This window comes from Gobius niger, assembly GCF_951799975.1.
Source record: "Gobius niger genome assembly, chromosome: 10".
Lineage (NCBI taxonomy): Eukaryota > Metazoa > Chordata > Actinopteri > Gobiiformes > Gobiidae > Gobius > Gobius niger.
In genome coordinates this window covers 32,945,502-32,962,219 of record NC_136861.1, presented here as the reverse complement: position 1 = coordinate 32,962,219, position 16,718 = coordinate 32,945,502, and positions in this window count along the sequence as shown.

Sequence of the window (16,718 nt, the reverse complement as noted above, 5' to 3'; positions counted from 1 at the left end):
AATATTTCCATTGTATAATTGGATGCACAGTAAACCTCTCTCCCTTCACCTTTCCTGTCTACTCTCCAAGACAATTAATAAGTTAAAAAATCGTAACTTGCTACTACACCTGCAGTTGCACTTATGGCCTCTAGGGGGAAGAGTTACTTACCACTGCTTTAACATCGTCTTTTAAGACCAAAAATGCCATAAAAAGGACCAAACTTGCCTCCCCATATGTAAGTATGGATGCCGGGCTTTCCTATTCATTTGTCTTGCGATGGAACATTCAAAATTAAATCTGGCCCATAAACCGTTGGCTAGCAAAAGCGCGTATTCATATGAACGGGCTCAGACACCGAAAGGCATTACTATGATTTCTATGGCCAGAACCAGGAACCTCATTGGCACCAGCGGCACTTTTTCATGCAAATTTCCATCACAATTATGGATTTCATTACTGACAATATTACACTGTGACTTTTCTTTGACAAGATTTGCAATTTCTTTATTAAAAATGTTGTTCGCGGTGCACGTTTTGCAAAGACATTTGAGCAATGACTGAAATGTGAAATGCGTAACGAAAACAAAAATGCTATTCATTGCAGAGCATGTTTGTAGAGGTTAGCGGGTTTTATATGATGAGACTTTAAAAGACCCGCACTGCCTGCAGCTCCCTCGAAGCTGTGAACGAAGCTCTTCCAGGAAGCTACCGGCTGTGTGCAGATCTTTGATTGTACTTTTTTAAACACATCTGCACTGATCCATTTATATAAGAAGAACACTTGTTTATAGGTTTATAGGACATAATATTACAAGTAATATTTAGTCTCAGGACCACCAATTCATTTTCTCGTAGGAGAGGTGTGGTTTACGATCATCCATACCTGTATATTGGGCGCTATGAATGTCTATATGTGTCATCATAGCCAATTATATCATCGTATCAGATGACGTATGACGTACCCGCTGTAAACTTTAGAGCTAAACTATTTAGAACACGGTCTAAAGCTTGATCGAAAGATGGAGTCGCTGCTGTCATGTTGGATCCGTTAAAGGGGGGGTATTATGCAAAATCGACTTTTTCAAGCTTTACATCATGTTATTATGTCATTCCCTCATTAAAAACATGCCTGAAGTGTTGCCTTGGCACATTCACGTATTTTTGAGTAATCTGTAAAAACTCTGATGGCGGCCATTTTAGGGATAGGTTTGCCTGAGTCCTCCTAGGAACGCCCCCACCTCCTGGAGACGCCTCCGAGCTTTCGTCACCAGCCGAGTAACCAACCACTGCTCCTCAGCAGAACCCCCTCCCCACTGATGCCACAGACAGCGTGTGGAGGGGGCGCGTCTGAAAGGGTCAGAGGTTCTTAAAGAGACGGAGGCCTATTTCAAGACATTCACTACAGCCATTTTGAGAGAGCAATTTTATACAAGGCAGTTATTCTAATTTACTGCATTTACAGACCAACAGAAGGTTTCGTCATCATTGTAGTGAGATATAGACTGGTGCTATGTGATTGAAAAAAGCATAATACCCCCTCTTTAACAAACTGGTCCCCAAATCCATGCGAATATTTCGGCCATGGTCCCCAGGCTGTTGTGCTTCGAGCGCACACAGCAGCGTGGGTATTTCCAGGCTACTATGTAGAACCAATAATGTTCTAATATTTCCAACTGTGGGTGGATTTAACATTGTCTGTGAACAGCAGGCAGACAGTGTTTGACTCTACATTGTGCACATAGTATATATAGATATTGCACTATTTCTGGTGTTGACACAATACACTAGAGGATTATAGTACATATACATATGTGTATGATCTGTTTCAGTTAGCTTCTTCTTGTAACCTTTGTCATCATGAAAGGGAGCCTGGTGACAATCAAACAGAAAGAAAAACAAAGACTATTATTAGTCTATTATTCTGTTGAATAATAGTAATGTCTGATAAATTGAAGCACTTCCCGAAAGAAGTTGTTGTGCACTGTTACGTGTCACCACCTACTATGGCATCTTGTGGGATATTCATATTATGTCACCAAATTATTTCTGAAGAATCTGTTTGGCTGAACATGACGCGTCCGGCTGTTTGTGTTAATTTGCTGGATGTTAACGTCACAGTGGGTATGTCTAGACTCCGGACAGCACTGGCTGCAAGTGATGGTAGCTTGCCATCCTGGGGAGTGAGCGAATGAGACATGAAACTGTATACGTCTGGTAATGTGCTGTACAGGACTGATCCAATATCATTTTGGTAGTCCAGGCAAATGTAAAGGAACATACTGACATGTTTGTGACAAAAGTTGCAAGGCTGCTCACATACTTCCCGAAAGTATCACTCAAGGTGATGACAAATTACTCATCAACTCTCTTATCTTAAAGTGGATATTTCCTGCATAACTGTGGCTTATGAACATGAAACTGAACGATAATGCTGGTCAGGATTTTGAAATGGCCTGAGATACAGAAACTGAAGAAAACCCTAAGGTTTCACTTCAAGTAAACTAGAAAATCAACGACGCCATAATGAACACACTGGATTGATCTACATCAGACCTGTTCTAGGCTCAGAGTTCTATATATAACACGTCATACTCGGGGGTGTGGCCTTGCCGAGGGGAAACAAAGCTTGTTATATGCGAATTACAATTCTTCACTCTTTTTAGTCAGACCATAAGCACACACAAACAAGTTCAGTCAAAAGCACGTCCTTGTGAATGTGTTGTCTCATTCTTACAAATAGAATTGATCATAAAAGTGGAAAACTGGCACTTGAGGCCAGTGGTTAGCAGTAGTAAGAGTAGTTCTTTTCCCTCTTTGTTTCCCCTCCCTGACAGCTTTGAAAGTGACCATTTGTGGGCATTCCCGAAGGCGCTGTCCAAAACTGCTTCCCTGAACAGGATTACTCAAACCCGCTCGAGTGAAGGGAAATCAAATACTCCAGGTATGTTTTTGATCAGGGAGCAATGTTGTTGATTTGGCTTTACAGCACCCATCCCGTTCGAGACGTTTGGCTGGGTCCTTCTTCGTGCTTTCACATGCACACTCTCACATGCCTGTACCTGGACACCGCATAGACACCCGCGGCTTCCGATCCACACACATCCGAGAGAGAGAGAGAGAGGGGCATCTGACATGGCACCAGCCCTGCTCCCTCCAGAATTTTCTGCTATTTCTATTCATGCCCCAATTCATCGGTTATTTTCACAGTGTAGCTATTTTCTCTTCATCGGAGCTATCATCGGCCTGACACACTTCCTACCCGTGCGATGGATTCTTCGAGGTGCTAAACGCTTTTTTTTTTTAACGGAGGGCCTGCTTCGTGTGGCACATCTTGTATTCTTTATTTATTTATTTTTTGAAAGTGAGGTGTTGGCAGCGGCTGTCAATCCGGGCAGTCTTCTGTCCGCCTCCCACGGCTGGAGTAAACATATGAATATTGGAAAGAAAATCTTGTCATTCCAGCCGGCAGATGGTGGATGTAAGGACAAAACCAGGGCTACACCAAGGCTGCAGCCGACACAAAGTATAAACCGAGATTAAAGTGGGCGTGTCTGGTGTGATTGTGGCTAATCAACTTTTTTTGGGGGGGCGCCTAAGCATGGAAACTTAACGTTTTATAATTGGAACCAATGTCAATGGAAAAGGACAAGATTGCGAATACAAGCGGCCGAAATGAGTTTCCTTCGCAGGGTGTATGGGCGCACCCTTCGAGATCGGGTGAGGAGCTCAGTTACCCGGGAGGAGCTCGGAGTAGAGTCGCTGCTCCTTCACGTCAAAAGGAGCCAGCTGAGGTGGCTAGGGCATCTGTTCCGGATGCCTCCTGGTCGCCTCCCACGGGAGGTGTTCCAGGCATGTCCTAGTGGGACAAGGCCTCGTGGAAGACCCAGGACACGCTGGTGGGACTATGTCTCCGAGCTGGCCTGGCGTCGCCTCGGGGTCCCCCTAGAACAGCTGGAGGAGGTGTGTGGATCGGGAAGTCTGGGCATCTCTGCTGAGACTGCTGCCCCCGCGACCCAGCCCCGGATAAAGCGGAAGAAAATGGATGGATGGATGTCAGTGTAAGGAAAAGACAGTGAGGAATTAGAGACTAGGCTGGTCAGGATTTCAAAGTCACCTGAAGCCCCCAATGCATGATGATGTGTGATAAAACAAGCCATCATTGCCAGCTCATAACTCAATAGCGAATCAATGGCGGCATGAGGGAGACACTCTGAGCACAGAATAGTTGTATTGACTTTTTGGCTTCCATCTATTACACAGCAAAAATTTGAAAACACACATCAGACCACTTCAACAGTAGAAGAAGAAACAACTCACTGTTTAGTCGTTCGGGGAAAACCAAAAGATGTTTGTGTTTGTGTGTTGAAGTCGATGCATCTTCAAATATTGTGGCTTCCGGGCCTAAAATAGCTCATATTCAGTGTGATGGACAGATATTATCCCCAGCCTGAGGGAGAGTTACATTTCTGTCATGAACAAACAAAGGCAGCTGGGAATCTGAGTCTGTCTAGATTCTGCCAATACAAGGAAAGTCTCCTGGAAGTATGGCTCCCTCTGCTGGATATATCAACATGTAACAACATCCAAGCCCTGACTAATAAAGCAAAAGGTTTGAAGCTATAAGCCTAACTATGAATTTGTATTCTGCACTATAGGTTGGTATGGGCAAACCGTTTGACCCAATGAGTACTCTGAGGTCATTAAACAAATACAAACACACTCTAATAGCCTAAACTAGCTGATCCAAGGCAGATTATTTCATTTAAATGTCAGTATTCTCTATGCTATAGGCCTATTTGGCTACAGCTTCAATGATTCTATGCTGTAATACATAATAAATGCAGCAAAACAGCCATTACAAATATATCATTTATATTATTATTATTATATTATTAGGACTGTTTACTAGTTAACCTCTTACCCTCCGCCTTAGCCGAGTGCATCCAGTTCAGCTTTACCCACATTTAAAAACCTCTCGACTGGAGAGCAACAGTGTAAGGCCGCATTTGAAATCTTAGGCCTACAAAACTGAACTTATTTTTGAAGCGTTTCTTATTTTTTGTTGTTTCATCGCTTTTTGGTCACCGTTTTCTTGCTCTTTAGTCACTTTTTTGTTATATTATTGTTGCTTTTCTGGCACGTTTTTGTCGCTCTTTTGTTGGATACTGCCGAACTGGAGAAAATGTGCTGGTGTCGCTTTAGATTAATTAATTATTTATTAATATTATTTATTAATATGCATTAGTAATCATTTTAGGGTTAGGGCAAGGGTTATGGTTAGGATTAGGTTGAGGGTTGGGTATGAATAAGCGTTTTGTTAATGGCCTATTTGTTTGTTAACAGATAAAAGTATAATAAGCAATGTGTTAATACAAAGCATGTTACAAGCATGTTGTTAACGCTTATTAGTACCGTATTAATACTTAACACCTTAATGGTTCAATTAAGAGATTAAGGGATTAATACCATGTACCAAAAATTAAACTCAAGTCCACTGTCGTGTGTTATGGTGACCCCTGCTGGTACAATTCATGCACTGCAATGCCTCCACTGTGGTTTAACTGCACGTGACGTAGGCATATTAATTAAGTATATTAATTGATTTGAACAAGCAACATTTTAATAACTTGCTACATTGACGTCTTTCTTTCCCAAAAACAGGCTACAATTATAAAGTATAGTTTTGCAAAAATATTACATTTGATTTAAGTTATTATTGGATTAGCCTGGTGATATGGGCGCGTGTTTGCAATGCACGAGCGGTTGTGGACGCACAGCACAGGTGAGTACGAACTCGACTAAAAACGAGAGAAAAAGGAAATCTCAAACAATGCATTTAAACCACGGACAAAGAGTAAGTTGCTGACAACGTCTTGAAATAGTTTTGAAACTTGCTTATGGAGTGTTAGAGTAAAATAGAAAACCAGTTTTATCGAAATTATTGTGCTATGCCAACGCCAGTGACTTTGCCAGTTGCTATTTCTAGGTTGTTACTAGCTAATGGAAAGTTTTCACTTCTTTTTATCCTTTTTTATGTCGTCTGTCTAAAACTTTAGTAGGCCTACAATAAATATCATAGCTTTACTGAACAAGAATAATTTATTGGATAATAGATTTGTTACCATTCGTAATGTATTTAATTAACCTCTTAACCCCCACCTGACCCGAGCACATTTCCTCCGGTTTGGCTTTACCCAGATCTTAAAGCTTCTTGAAAAATAAAAGCGTCAAAACAGCAACAAAAATGAGAGAAAAGTGATGAACACAACAAAAAAGAGGCACAAATGCGATGAAAAAGAACGTCAACGTGATATGTTTAATTAGATCAGATTTGCAGGTCTTAGCTTTCAATTGCACTGACCTGTAGGCTGTAAACTCTCCTGTCGAGAAGCTTTTAGATTTGGGTAAAACTGGAGGAAAATGCACTCGGTTAAGGCAGGGGGTAATATACTCAATATCCTTCCCTTCTCCTCAAGGCACTACCCTGGGAATGCCTTGGAGACCCCCTTCCTGTTAGAGGTGCTGGAGGAAGCGTCTGGGGAGTGGGAAGTCTGGGAGCCACCGCCACTGCCTAGACCTCTGCTCCCGTGACCTGGCCCCCGGATGTGCACAAGAAGACGGCTGGCTGGACCTCTTTCTTCTCGAAATGCAATGTAAATCTCCATACAAATTTCATGTCCAAATAGTAACATTTTCTTATTCACAGTCCCGCTCAGTGCTCCCACAGACAGGATGTATTTGTTCCTTTGTGAGCCAATGACCTTTGACTCCTGAACAATACAGGTTCATGTCAGAGCAGCTGCACACGGAGGTTTCCACTGGGGTCAAGGCTGCGGACCACCCAGCTGCCTTCAGAGACCGCGAACACAATTCTACACATTGACTTCTAATGCGGAACAAAAAAAAAGTAGTCATAATTCTCTTTTGGACATACATGACCGGGGTAGAAAGAGACATGCTATAGACATGTTAGAAATGTGAAATACTGGCCTAGCCAACATGAAAGTATTCAACCAATGCGCAGTAAATCACATTAAAGAAAGTGGAACGGAAAGTGGGAGCGGAGAAGAGGCTGTTCCACGTTTGTCCAGCAGGTGGTAGTGGTCAGACAGAAATGGCTTGAATCTCGGGGTTGGTTTTACTGGGAATAAAGTTGGAGCTAGCTATAAATATCTTTATTTAACTTCATAACCCCCACCTTTTTCGCCAGTTTGGCTTTACTCAAATCTGAAAGCTTAAAAAAAAGCAAAAACAGGATGAAAAATACGACACCAAAGGGATAGAAACGTGATGAAAACACTACAAAAAAGCACAGAAAAAATGCTGTGAACAAATACATGACAAAAGAGCGACAAAAAAGCAACAAAAATACAAAAAAGCAGTGAAAAAAGTGACAAAAAGACAACAAAACAGCGACAAAAATGCAACAAAAAAGTGACGGAAATGTGACAAAAACACGACAAATATGCAATAAGAGAAAACAACCAAAAAGCCACAAAAACACGACAAAAGAGCGACAAAAATAAAACAAAAAAGCCACAAAAATGAGAGAAAAAACATGACAAGAGCGACAAAAATGTACTGGAAAAGCAACAAAAACACAACAAAAATGCAAAAAAAATGCAACAAAAATACGACTAAAAAGCTAAAAACTAAAACTTGACAAAAACGCTTTAAAACTGTAACAATAACACAGTGACAGAAAAGTCCTAATCCCTTTTGTAGATCTAAGCGTTACACTGTTGCTCTCCAGTCGAGAAGCTTTTAGGTTTGGGTAAAGCTGAACTTGAGAAAATGTGCTCGGTTCAGGGGGGGGGTAAAACATGAAATATTTCTAAAAAAGTATAAAATGATCATTGATAAAAAAAAAGTGCAGGACATCAGAATTCTAAAGTAACCATTCATCTTTCACACATGTTGAAATGAGACCTTTTCCCATCATCTTATTTCCTGCTGTTCTTCGCCTCTCATCCTTCTACAGGTGCGTTCCAGGGATTGTGAGCAGACCTGTAGACATGTGGATGGAAGCACTCTCTTAATCGGCCAGACCTGCAGGCCTGGTCAACACTGACTGGGGAAACCTTGCGGTGATAACAACTGGTCAGTGCTTACCAGGAGGTGAGCGTGAATTTGGATTTAATTTCGTAGCAACTGGAAATGTCCCTGTTAATTGTTGTTAAAGATGCTGGAAGCCCATTTGTCCTGTTTGCAGACATTTGTGGTGGAAAAAAAAGAGAGTGCATTCTGTAGTGTATCATGAGTAAACCCAGAAGTAACTTTAATGCGTAAACAATTAGCCTGGTGGAGGCTAATACTGTAGACATTACCGAGTAGTGATGGGATTTATGGCTCTTTTCGGGGAGTCTTTGGGATTTGTTCATTTCAAATCACTGTTCAAAAGACTGGCTCTTTTTAATGTAAAATTGTAATAATGCCAGCCAGATAACTCATAATGTTGAAGATTTGATAGAAGGCAGACTTTCCTTAATTGAGATAATCTAAAATAACAATGGGACTGAAATGTACGCTTTTAAAAACATGCTTGTGAATCAAATCTTGGAGCACAACTGATAAAAAGGAGGCTGCAAATATTTTTTAGTGGATTAAGCTTTAAAGCTTTCACTTGTGTCACCTGCTCCGTTTTTGGGCTGATTCTTGTGTTTGTTCGGTAACCTGGCTAACGCCTGGGGACCATGGCCGAAATTTTCGCATGGATTTGGGAACCAATCACAGAACGAGAAGGGACTGCAAGACGATGACGAGCTGTTCGATATAAGGAAGCTTGTAGTTTATTTACGGATTTAAAAAAAAAAGTTTATTTACGGATCAAACATGACAGCAGCAGATGCAACGCTATTTTTCGTTCAAGCTTTAAGCCGTGTTCTAAATAGTTTAGCTTGGATGTTTACAGCGGGTACGTCATACATCATCGGATACGATGATATGATTGGCTGTGGCCACGTGCGGACGCATGATAGACATTCGTAAACCACACCTCTCCTACGAGAAAATGAATTGGTGGTCCCCAGACTAAATATCCCTTGTGATTTTAGTCTGGCGTTAGCCAGGCTATTTGTTCGGGGGTAAAATTGACTGAAAGAAAGATCCGTCGGTTCGAACCGTTCACCTTATAGAGCCGTTCAAAAGACAAAAAGAGTGACATGACAAAAGAGTGCAGATGTGCATAAAAACTAATTTGTGTGGAAAAATCACAATCAAAATAGATAAAATGAACTTAACTCTTTCCCCTATTTTGTTTGAAAACAGGACAAATTAAGAACTGGGGGCTTGATTGTGTAATATGTATAGATTTGGACATTTTATAAGAGTAAATGTTTGGGTTTTTACAATTGTTAGCCTCTCAGATGACCTGGGGATCGAACCCAGGACCTTCTAGCCGTGAAGCACGACGGCTAACCGCTGTGTATGTATTACTGCTTCTGCCTTTTCTAACATTCACCCTAACATTTTTACAATGCTGCACCTCAATCCTCTCATCTGGAGCAACTTTATATTATCGTGATTACAATCTCCACATAAATCCTTCTAAGACAAAATCTAAAATAAGGACTGGACATAATATTTGTGTATTTTTGAGACACTGACCAGTACCTCAGCAGCATCTGTGCTTTCCAAGTCAGTTATTACAAACACTAACATGAGCTGTTTGAAACCATTGATAAAGAAAACAAACTGTACAACACACCTGACTTTGAGCAGGCAGACAAGCCCCTGCTGTTCCGTCTAACGTGATTCACTGTGACTAACAGGCCACAGTGAGCGCGTGCGATGACTGACACGCGACTAAGCACTGAATAATATGTATGAGCATCCAACAGTAACAACAGTAGGTGGCCGCTTCAGGGCTGCACTGCAAAAGAGGAACGAAAAGTTTAGGGGGAAAGCTGCTGAAAAGAGTTGTTTTCAAATTGAAGTGATCAGATTGTTTGTAGATTACTGACATCAAATGCTATAAAGTCGAGAACCTGGTTAATACATCAAACATAATGCAGTGTCAAATACTTTTGTGCGAAACTGATGGAGATTTGAACTTTATTGTGGCATCATGAAGAAAGCAATGAGTATTCTTGTAAGACTCTGGTAAATCCTGCTATTTTTCAAATCAAAACTTACCGCTCAACAGTGGACTTTTCACCTGAGCCAGGCCTACTGAATAATGCGATGGCATCTGAAACCCATAGCAGGAAACTTGAGTCCAATTTAGTGACACATTTGAAAATATTTACCAACAACTTCTCTTAAATTACCTCAAAGTAGACATTAAAAAATTGCATTGCATATCTCATATGAAACGGTCTTCAATGGCAGATGTTTGTAGTGCCCCGAGGAAAGGATTTTCTCACAGTAAATGGACGCACAAATCTGTCAAGGTGCACTGCATAATGCAAGCTTACGGAAATGACAAAATATATACAAGTGTGTTTCGGACGTGACATAATTCACTGTAAGTCAGTCCAAACTTTCCATTACAAACCATAAAAAAGAGGTGCATTCTCAGAAAAGTTTCCCCCTTGTTGTGTATTGTGTTTGCAGAAGTTTGTGAGAAAAAAGCGTTAGCCGGTTTGTTTTTGTTGTTTCTAAACCGGGACTTTCCTTCCTAAAACGTGTGAAATTTGCATGTAAACGAGTATTGGGCAGTTCTGAATGTGTGAAAATTATGAATACGTTTGGCCACACAACACACAACTAACTTTGGTCAGACACACAAACGACATACGCACCCAAGGTTTTTTGATTGGTCCATGTCTTTTAAAGCAGTACTAAGTAACTTGTTTACCTTAATAAATCCTTTCCGTAGTCCCTCTGGAGGTAATACTAGTGTTAATGGGATGATTGGGGGGTCTTTCATCTCCCCCTGGTGTCTCTGGCCAGAAAACCACAATTGCTGCTTTGCCTGCACCGGGCCGGAGGCCCCAATACACACTAATAGAATCACGAAGAAGAAACTAACAGGCTAACAGGCAAAGCTAACTGCGGGCTAGCGCCACTTAAACAGTATATACAGCCACGTTTGAGTAAAAAAAAAGTTCATTGTGTAATTGGATGTACAATTGGATGTACAATATCCCCAATCCCTTTGTCTTTTCTGTCAGTAGTATTTACTCTCACGGACAATTAGTAAGTAAAAAAACGCAACATGCTACGACACCTGCAGTGGCACTTATGACCTCGAGGGGCAAGAGTTACTTAGTTCTGCTTTAATATGCAGTTGTTGTGAAGAAGAAGTGTAGAGAGAAGAAGAAATGAAGAGTATTTTACACCATACATTTTCTTCTTGAATAATATAATAATATTTGGCTACTTTGATAACTATTGTGTGTACTTATTCTACTGTGTTGACAATATTTATTAAGTTGAACATTTGCGTCTCTCAGACATGGAATATTCTTTGGAAATATCAAGAGTGGATTGTTCAATATTTTGTGTGTAAATTTAGATGAACATATCCAGTATTTTGTACTTGGGTCGTTCTTTTGTCCTTTGCATTTTTACTCTTGTGTAATTGTTTAGGACATCACGTTTTATTTCTCCTTTGTCTCAGTTATTGACACGAATGTGAACATTGTGAACACACTGGTTTCCAAAAGAAATAATTGCAACCACGTCATCTATCAGAAAAATCACACTTGGAAATCCTCCCGAAACGCTTTCCGTCCACCAGTGCTTTTCTTGGCGTTCAGCGACAGAGCCACAGGAGGAGACAGCGCAATAATAATAAAATTGTGTGTTGCTAAATAGTACTCTTGCTCCGATGGTGTTTCGCGCTGACAAGCCGAGCATTTTCTGCTCATTTAGGCCGTGTGGTTAGTGGATGATGACAGCTGGATGTGCTTAGGCTGTTCCTCTGCGCCTCTAAACACGACGGCACCTACCACAGCGAAGGCAAACCGCGGAAACACCAGTCTGTCGGCATGCGCGGTTACACAGCGCAAGTGAGTTAGCGGCTGGGGCCATCAAAGGATGCACAGTGTTATTGGAAATGAAGACCGATTGAGGTGATAAGACAAGTCCAAACCACATGCTTAGGCGATAAAAATCTGCCTGAAGGCTGTATCGATTTTACACTTGCAACAAGAAAGGGCGTCTCAAAAAGTTGCTGTTTGATGGACGCTGAAAGGCCAATTCACCATCATGAAGCTTGTTAGATATATTTAACTGGATTGGACAATTATGACAAGATTACAAAAATCCATCTTGCCAGGCACTCGGTTTGGATCAGAACTGATTGGATTTTAGGCCAATGGTGCTATTCATGGGTGGGGTTAGATTTATTAACGACGTGTTTAACCTCTTAACCCACGCCTGAACCGGGTCAAAATGGCAACAAAAATGACACAAAAGCAAGGATGAAAACGCAATAAAAGAGCAACAGAAAAGTAACAAAAAGCCATGAAAATGTGGCAATAATATGATTGAAAACCCAACAAAAAAGCGGTGGAAACGTTTTTTTTTAGAGCGGCTGTGTATGTCTTAGCTTTCAAATGAGGCATTACTCTGGTCTATAGGCTGTGACTTTATGGATTTGGGTAGAGCCAAACTGGAGAAAATACACTTGGTTAAGGCGGAGGCTAAGAGGTTAAAGAGAACAAATGTTGAGTCATTCTTTTAAATTCCGTAGTTGTCTCTTATATCACAGAAGCGAGTGTTGCATGGATAGAATCCGTAAATCTACTCTGCATTTTTAAAGCCCGTAAATCACCACTTGACCCATTGTGAGCTGTTGTAAGCACATTGAGACATGAAATGTGCTGTATAAATAAACTTGCCTTGTCCTGTGCACTCAAACTGTGTTTATCATGGCTCCATCGATTTTCATAGCATGCTGTTTGGTAATAAATGAATGTTTGTACGTTGACACAAGACACACAACCTAGCAAAGCCTTTAAAATCACTGCTGAAGTTCCCAAAACCAGTTTAAGATAGACAGTTAAGATTATGCATATGTCCAGATAAAAATTAGGCCTATTGACTACATTGTATTGTTTCCTATTAGCTTCAAACCCAGCAGCTCTATCATTAATAAGTGTTCTGTCATTCTGCAGTTTCCATAAGCTCAGATATGAATGTGCAATTTCAATTACTCTTTTTATTATTATCATCGTAGTAACACAACAGGCATTTTTTGTTGTTGTAGATTTTATGCTCAATGGTGAAGATAAAAAGCATTACAAGCTGTAAAACAATACTTGCACATACTTTGAAGAAACTCACCTCTCTTCTTCCACATGTGCTGTCCTGTCAAAACCCGGGTGCTTTTGTGGAAGTTTATGGGGCTTTTCGCGTGCGCGCCGCAGTGACACCTGCAGAAATATGAAAAGGAACTTTGCACTCCATTAAACCTGGGTCCGCTGGAGAGTTTGAGAGTAAACCCAGGAGGAGCTGTGAGTTAGTGGCCCCCTGCTCCAGGCTGCAGATGGGGAGCAGAGGAGACTGGGGTGGAAGTCTTTGTGGGGGAGAGGATGGAAGAGAGTGGGGTAGCTGTGCTAGATGTAAGTACTGTATCTATTTATTCATCGATTAATGTTTTCTGCTAAACACAGACTCAAAAAGAGCAATAATGACATGAAAATGTAGTATTTTTGAGGAAAAACGACATTGTTTGTAACGGGAGGGTATGTAGAGTGTTCTGTACATTTCATTAATATGATCTGTCTGTGTCTCAGGACAAAGCAGACTGAGCTCCAATCTTATTGTTGCCAGATCCTATAGTTTAAACCAGTTCCAGCTCCTGTCTGCAATAAAGCCCCAGTCAGAGCCAGTGCAGCCTCCTGTTGTTACAGCTCAGGGGCAGAACTATGGAGGTTCTTAGCTTTCAAATGAGGAATGGCCTGTTAGTACAAACTTGCATTTAATCTTGCTGCCAAAGTTTCCAGCATGGAAAGTAATATAAATAGTAAAATAGTAATAGTAATGTGTCTGAATGATTAAAACATGATATGTATTATCATTCAATGTGTCAGACAGATATTATCTGTTTCAAATGTGTATAATAATAACGATAGTCTATTTTTACCGAGATGTACTCCTCAAATCCCAGACTTTGTTAACTTGTCCGGTATGACTGATCTACTCTAGTGCCCGTTATTTTAAGTTCAAAGCTAATTCATAGAAAGGTCCTTCTAGTTAAAAAACAAAACCTCTTCTAAAATGGGCTGCACTTGGACCCGGAATCTGTTTTAGGTGATAATCCCACCTCCTGAAAGTGCACATTGTCGTTGTGTCCTTGGGCAAGACACTTCACCCACATTGCCCCCAGTGTCTGCGTACATTGGTGTATGAATGAGAGTATGAATGGGTGAGTGGATCCTTGCTGTAAAGCGCTTTGAGTGCCTAATGTAGGTGGAAAAGCGCTATATAAGTTGAGACCATTTACCATTTACCATAATGACTGGACTTAGACTCAAGCTGTATTGTAATGGATTTGCTTCATTTAATACAGAGTCTGTGATTAAACTCCTCTATATCTTATCACAACTCGCTTCACGTTTCTTTCACCTGGTGCTCCATGTTGATGCTGTTTAAAGTGGTTTAACAGTGTCGGTGCGGTGCAGAGGTAGTCTGTCCCAAAGCACATTTACCCCTGTTGTTTCTGAACACCAGAGGTTAGGCTGATCCATAAATCACTGACCCGCTCCAGCCCGGGCTGCACGTCCTGTCGGGGGATTTATGGTCCAGGGGCGTAGCTCACAGCTCCACTCTCCCTGGATCCGTTGGACTCTCTCTGGTGAACAAATGTACATATTTACAGAAGCTTGACTGTTCTCTATGGGATTAGCTGTCCTGGGGTCCTAGAGGTCTGGTTTTATAACCACTCACACTGCAATTAATCTGTAAAGAATATTCCTCATTTAGTCGTTGAATTGGTTGAGTGAAATTGCTGACCAACCAGGAAGTTTCCTCCTGGACTTACGGTGCCCCCATGACCTGTCTGTCACCATCAGCTAATCACAGCCACCTAACTTTGACTTTCAAACCTTTAAAATAAATGCAGCAGAATCATCAGCCTCCTCCACTTCTCCCCTTTTCTTCATTTGTCTGATGAGGGTCTGACATGTCTGATCTAGCGCGACATTTTTTGATCATCTCATCTCACGGCATAATAAAACTGTTTTAAATTCGATAAACACCTGTAAATTAAAAACAACTGTCAGACAAATATGAGCCCAAATCTTCCACACAACCAACTTTCAGTGTCTTTTTGTAGAACACTACTGTATCTGTATTAAGCATTTGTCATGGCTTTCACTGGACCCAAAAACAGAACACAGCTGGTAAGTGAATTGTGATTTATTACACACAAAGGTAAGTGAAAAATGTTCAATTATAGTGGTTGGCAGGCAGTCAGATAAGTAGGCAGGCAGGCAATAGCGATGGTACCTGGACAAAATAAGGTAAGTGTAAGTACAACAGAGAAATGCACAATACTAGTGCTGAGCAAAAGGCACTAACAATGATTTGGTAACAACGAACTGGCGACGAGGGGTGGAAGAGCCAGGCTTATATACACACTTCTGATGAAGGTGGAATGGGATACAGGTGTGCAATCTGCCATCCAAGGTCTGGCCATGCCCACATCCCGCCCAGGAAAGGAGGAGCCAGCCGGCACAGAAGGGAGCAGCCAAACACACAAAAACGGAGATCTCTAAATCCAGGACTGGATCCTGACAGCATTAGGCCATCATAGTCAATCCCAATGCAATGATAAGTTAGGAAAACGCAGCAGTCTCCACAGCTGTGGCAAAGGCATTGTGTCTTTCATTCTACTATTCCTCCCACACCACAACATTTGTCAGTTCAGTTTTGTAGTGCACAAACATGTCTGCAGTATTAGCTTCAGCATGATACTGAGGGAGGGTAGGGAGTTCAGCTTCCTGATGGCCTTGTGTATGAAACAGTTCTTCAGGCTCCTCCCTGAAGACATTAACATTACTTTTTTGTTGATCACCTCTGATTATGCAGAGTGTAAGTCACTTCTCTAAAGACTAGGTGAGGCATCAAAAAGGTACAGTGAACACATCTGATTCTGCTGAACAATATCACAAAATCCAAAACCATTATCAATACCGGCACAATCCTACTTGACATCCAATATAGAGCCTCAGCCACTTTTTGTAAGGATTCCAGCAGTAGCCAGGCCACCAGCTGAAACACCCCCACTTCAATAGACTTGCATCCTGTTGTATAAAAATAATTAAAGCTTGTGTTGATGCAGCCTAACGAGACACAGCGGACACCTCCCATACAAAAGCTTTGTAGGTGGGTACAATCCACACAAAGCCGTGTGGGTCCGGGACAACTCCACAGCAATGTCAAAAACCTGCACTGACTGTACCGGCCTTTCTCACTTCCACATTCATCTTGCGCTCCAGACAAAGCCTGGCAAAGACGTAAACAGCAATAAAGGAGAATGCTTCCTTTGCCAAGACTTGGAAACAAACGCTCTTCCCTGCTCGGTGTCTGGCAAAGCAGCCTCTGCCGCTGATGTCATCCTGTTCACCTCCATTAGATGTGGAAAAAAAAAAAAAAATCACTTATTGAGCCCCAAAACACATTTTCCCATGTTCGGCATCCAGTTGGGCTTCAAAGTACTTTTTAAGGCGAGAAAAAGTGCTCATAAAATCCACGCTCGTCCTGCGTGTTTCTGATATTCCATTAGCGCTCGTACCGTCATGCTAAAATCATTCAAGCCTTAGGACATTTGGAAGTTTGGGTC